The sequence below is a fragment of the Aplysia californica genome, unplaced genomic scaffold (genome assembly GCF_000002075.1).
Source record: "Aplysia californica isolate F4 #8 unplaced genomic scaffold, AplCal3.0 scaffold00330, whole genome shotgun sequence".
NCBI classification, from domain to species: Eukaryota; Metazoa; Mollusca; class Gastropoda; order Aplysiida; family Aplysiidae; genus Aplysia; species Aplysia californica.
The window spans coordinates 441,838-447,241 of record NW_004797600.1 but is presented as its reverse complement, the minus strand read 5'-3'; the positions used below and the strand labels follow the sequence as shown (position 1 = coordinate 447,241).

Here is a 5,404-nt window from a genome sequence, read left to right as displayed (position 1 = left end):
TGCTGCTGCTGCTGCTGCTGCTGCTGATCTTCACTTATGCAAGCTTTCTTTCGAACCCAATTTTCACCCGACGTCTTCGTCCTTTTTCGCCGTCAGTTTTTGAAATCTTACATACAAAGACGTTTAGACATGATTGCCTGTTTTAGGCTTCAATTGTGCGCAGTTCAGAACATCTAAGAGATGTACTGCTTTCTAGTCAGAACTTGTCAGTCAAGGCCACCATGGTTGTGTTGGTTATTTTCCTGCGAAAAGACAGAATTTTGTTCTTTGATAAATATGTTATCCTGTTAAAAAAATAATAAGAGTTTTTCGGCACTTGCAACACAATAAGGTCATAGAAGTTCCAAAGATTAGATGTGTTACAACAGAGAACCAAACACACACAAAAAATGAAGGATATGAGATAAGGAAGACTTATTTTTAATTGGAAAGAAGGAGCAAATCACACCAGACCACCAGCCAACCACTCACATATTATTATCTTCCCTAGACGGAATCATCTAATGTCGCGTACAGTGTGGAGAACCTAACTACTGTGCCGTTGACACCGATCTGTGCTGACATTACATGCAATGCTAGATCTGAAAGAAACGTCGCATACGAGTTCGCTATTCGTTTCTTTTCTGGGATTCTCCCCCGTTACCCATCTATTTCAGTTCTATACGCGAATTTGGCTTGGACCACCCTTCCCTCGTTTGAGGTACATTTTTACAATGAGAACAGAATGTCTAAGGCGTTTAATATATTGATTGAAGAATCCGAGAAACTGCATTTACCTCTTCATAATTCTTTTTTATGGCCTTCGCTAGCTTTTTGCCGTACTGCTTGATTTGACTTCTTTTCCTTCCATGAAATTCTCAACAATCTTCTAAGAAACGAAATTTCCATTGCTTCAATTTTATTTTCCCTATCTTTGATCAATTGTGCAGTGTTTGGAAGTTAAAACTACAACGATTTTCCTTCATTCTCCCCAACAGGTGCTGTGGAAACCCGGGCTGTGCAGACCGCAGACGCTGACTGTATGGCAGAACAGAGCAGAGCTACTGATGTAAGCATACGCTGACATAATCTAGTCGACCAGCTGTTCAGATGTACTCAAAATTCTGTTTTTGTTTTAGATTGCAGTTTCTTTATCTGTGTACCTTACTTGTGTATCAATATAATTTATATTATACTTGTGTATCAATATTTATATTATACTTGTGTATCAATATAATTTATATTATACTTGTGTATCAATATTTATATTATACTTGAGTATCAATATAATTGATATACTTGTGTATCAATATAATATCTTATACTTGTGCATCACTATAATTTGGTCGAAATTCAAATTCTAAAAGTCCAAAACATACAAGAAAAGACACATGACGTAGGTGCAATTCGTAACAGAATTAAAACAGTTATTTAAAACTCTCTCCTTAATATTTTGCGTTGTGGACTTAGAACATTTGACTTTGAACAGAGTGTCGACATAAATAAACGCCAGGGCCGTAATACTCAGAACACTCCTATCTCCGACACACAATGCTCATAGAACAATTAATGTTTCCATCTACATGTTGCTTATACGGCGAATACTTGTGAGAGAGGCTCGCTCATACAACGAATCTGCAGTGAATGGGGACTAAGCAAATCTTATTCAAAGGATTTTCAAAAAGCAATAGCAGCAGTTTACACACAAAAATTGAAAGCATTTGCATTTACATATATATGTATTATGGATAGGCCTTCATTTGTCATGTAAGCATTTGTTACGCAAACATTTGTTTTAAATGAAATTATAATGCCCACGTTTCTCTTACGAGCAAGTATAATGGAAACATTTGCATTACGAGCACTTGTTAGGAGAACAGCTTTTGTATTGTGAACATTTGTAATGTAGATATTTCTCTTGCGATATTTCTCGGCACCGGCGGGAACATAATATATTTCTGTTATTGTTTTTCACACTTTCATTCCGTCTGCAGTTTTCTAGTTCTGATTAGCTCGGGGGGGGGGGGGGGGGGAAGGGGGGGGGGGGGTTAGGGGGGGGGGAGGATCGATGCACCAAATTTCGGTCAACTCGAGAATGTCGTGATCCTTCCAGCAATGACAAAACAACAGCAGTCCCCGCCTCCTCAAAAGCGAAACAAGACAAAAACACAATAACACAAACAACACAAAAGCAACAGTAGCAGCAGCAGCAGCAGCACCAGCACCACACCACCACCACCACCAACAATAACAATAATAAGAAAACAGACCAAACCTAACCAAAACAAGACAAAAACAAAACAAAACTAACAAAAATGTCCAGCTAAGAACTCACCCCCACCACCCTTAAAAACACATAACAAAATAATCACAAACAAAAACAATTCTGTAACATGTGTGGTTTATACTTTACAGGCCTTTCATAATATTATCTTCTTCCACTCTTAGGCACTTTCTAATACATTGGTTTCGTGTGCGCACATGCAATCCAAAGTCATTCACTTACGAACTTATTAATTCGCTCACCCACTAGCTCACGCTGTCAACTCATTCATACTTTCTCTCATTCTCTCAGTCACTCAGTCGTTTATTCAATCACCCCTTCACTTGCTGATTACCAGACGGATTGACTCAAAAATGTGAGTTGTGTTCTGCGCCTAGCCGGCTGCAGTTACAATTTGCTCCGCAGTTTTTGTGCAATTTCTCTATTCCACTGCTTTGGATTATCCTTGGAAATTTTGCCATTTTGCTTCTATTAACCGTGGTTTCTTTGATATATAAATCATGGATTTCTGTGTCAAAATGAATTCAGAATTGAAGAATTTTAGTTTGGAGTCGAAGATCGCAACGATCGCCATAGCCATTTTCAACCTTTATTGCATGGCCCTAGGATCTGTACTAACAACACCATACAGCCCAACGTATATTCTCGGCTCCCGTGACAGAGTGTGTACTTACCAACAATGTTCACAAGAGCCTTTTCCTCTTTTTTTCCTGTGGTTTTTATTGTGACTCTAGGTTGTTGTGTGTTGGTAGAGAAGAGCGCTACCCCAAAAGAATTGTGTACCCCAAGGATCAATTGACACGCGTGAACCAACTGCGTCAATGTGCTGTTTCAGATACCGTGTTGAAACATCTTTCACGTTTTGGAATAAGAAAGTCACCATGCCCATGTAATACACGTGTAAAAAAATACAAAAGAGGTCATAGAGCAGGTACAAGAAAACAAAGACAAATCGATGTTATAGTAACTAATTCCACCAAGCAAGACCAACATAAGATTCGTGGATCGGTGACACTTAACAACTTGATCCCAGTGAACACCTCTATAGAAGAACGGATGATTTCCAAAAGATTTAAAGTACTTCTGCTTAATGCACAGTCAGTTCGTAACAAAACTGTGCTTCTCAATGATCTAATCTCGGAAATGAACATTGATCTCGCATTCTTAACGGAAATCTGGTTGACTTCATGCGTTGACAGCGTTCTTCTGCAAGAACTAACGCCCATAGGATTTTCAGCAGCGTCTTTCCCACGACTGACAAGTCGAGGTGGAGGTATATGTGTCATTGCTAGAAATGGGATGTTATGTAAGTCCCACTGCCTCACCGATTACTCCAGCTTTGAGTGCTCAAAATCTGAGCTTTTAGTCAATAGTCATCGAATCACATTTCTATGTATGTACCGTCCTCCTTACACGTCGAAAAACAAGTGTAGTGCCCATGAATTTTTGAACGATATCCAAGACACTCACATCACCAAGAAACACCAACTAAAACTACTCGGCGACTTTAACATCCACTTTGACTCCCAATCAAATAAATTTGCAAATGACATGAAAAATGTACTGACCACCAGGGGACTCAAACAGGTGGTCAACTATCCAACTTATCAGAGGGGTCACATACTCGACTGGGTCGCCTCAAACATTGTAAAAACTATCGTCGACATTGTTGTCACAGATAAGGTTGTGGTGTATTTGGTTGTTTTTGGTTGTGGCAGGGGGTTAGGCCTAGCCTATTGTATTGTTTGGCTGAAAGTGTGAGAGTGAGTAAAGTGTGAGTCTGTGTTCAGGTGTATTGTTTGCAAGTTGATAAAAGTCTGAGTTACTACTGGTGGGAGTTGGAGAGGAGAGAGTTGTATCAAGGCAGAGGAGGCCTGCTGACAGTATAGATTGTGAGAAAGGCTAGTTAGAGCCTCAGTTCAGTTGTGCGTGAAGTGTGAGATTCCAATTTAACGCATCGGGGCCCCAAAGCTGCGGAAGGAATCACAACACAGAGCAGAGGAACAGGTTTGGCTAATTCCTGTTATAGTGGCATGTGACAGAAGGTTAGTAGTGTAAAATCTTTGTTTTATATTCCAAGTAACAACAAGCTATTTCGGCTAGAAATATAGATCTTTAAGCTGGGGCTGGATTCATCTAGATCTAGAGTGTAGACTAGATTAAGTTGCTAATTATGGCGGCAAAGATGGTGGCGGCTGTTCAGCCTGCTATGGTTAAAACCTTTAGTGGGGAAGGGGATGTCGAGGCATGGCTTACTAAAGTAGAGTTAGTGGCAAAGTTGACGAACATTGATGATGTCGCGAGCTTCATTCCACTGTATCTGGAGGGGGGAGCTTTAGCTGTCTATCTAGAGATGGATGCGAAACAGAAGACTGACATTGTGGCCATTAAAAAGAGTCTGCGGGAAGCCTTTGCAGAGAATCAATTTACTGCCTATGCAAGGTTAAGGGAGTGTAGATGGGCGGGTGAAGCAGTAGATGTATTATTTGCTAACGAATTACGGAGGCTTGCAAGGCTGTGTGGGTTTACTGGGAATGGCTTAGAGCAGATGGTGAAGTTAGCATTCATAACGGGTTTCCCGGACAATGTTGGATTGAAATCTCACACTTCACGCACAACTGAACTGAGGCTCTAACTGGCGTGCGCTGTCGTGGGCGGGTCTCCGGCACAGGTAACGCAGAGGCCCGATGGACTTACCATCCAGGACAAAGATTTTGAGGCAACCTTCGGTGGGAATGTATGGACAGTTAGGTACTTTTGGAAGGACGTTTGTGCCCCAGAGTTGAGGAACAAGGTTGCCATGTATGACAGTGGAATGCTGGGAGCAACGAGGGAGCTTTTCAACAAAGAAGTTGAAAAATGGATTGAGGACGGAATACTGCTGCCATGGGATGGGGAGGTGGACGGAATTATCCCGTAGATGGTGGTCGAGCGGCCTACGAAAAACAAAATCCGACCAGTCCTAGACTTTCGTGAGCTGAACAAGTACGTAGAGTGCCACACAGGAGATGAACTTATTGATGTTTGTGCAGACAGGATGCGAAAGTGGCGGAAGATTGAAGGGGAGCCAGAGATTGTGGACCTTAGCGCTGCATACTTACAACTTCGTGTCAGTCCAGATCTCTGGAAGCATCAGTTGGT

General features: G+C 41.2%; 1 protein-coding gene across 1 annotated transcript in view; it reads left to right on the top strand.

The window, feature by feature from the left end:
• Window positions 1–664: 664 nt before the first annotated feature.
• Window positions 665–5,404, top strand: part of LOC118478014 — a gene marked incomplete in the record, with an annotated part of 22,904 nt that continues 18,164 nt past the window's right edge. The window contains 1 exon segment of the mRNA XM_035970859.1: window positions 665–1,019.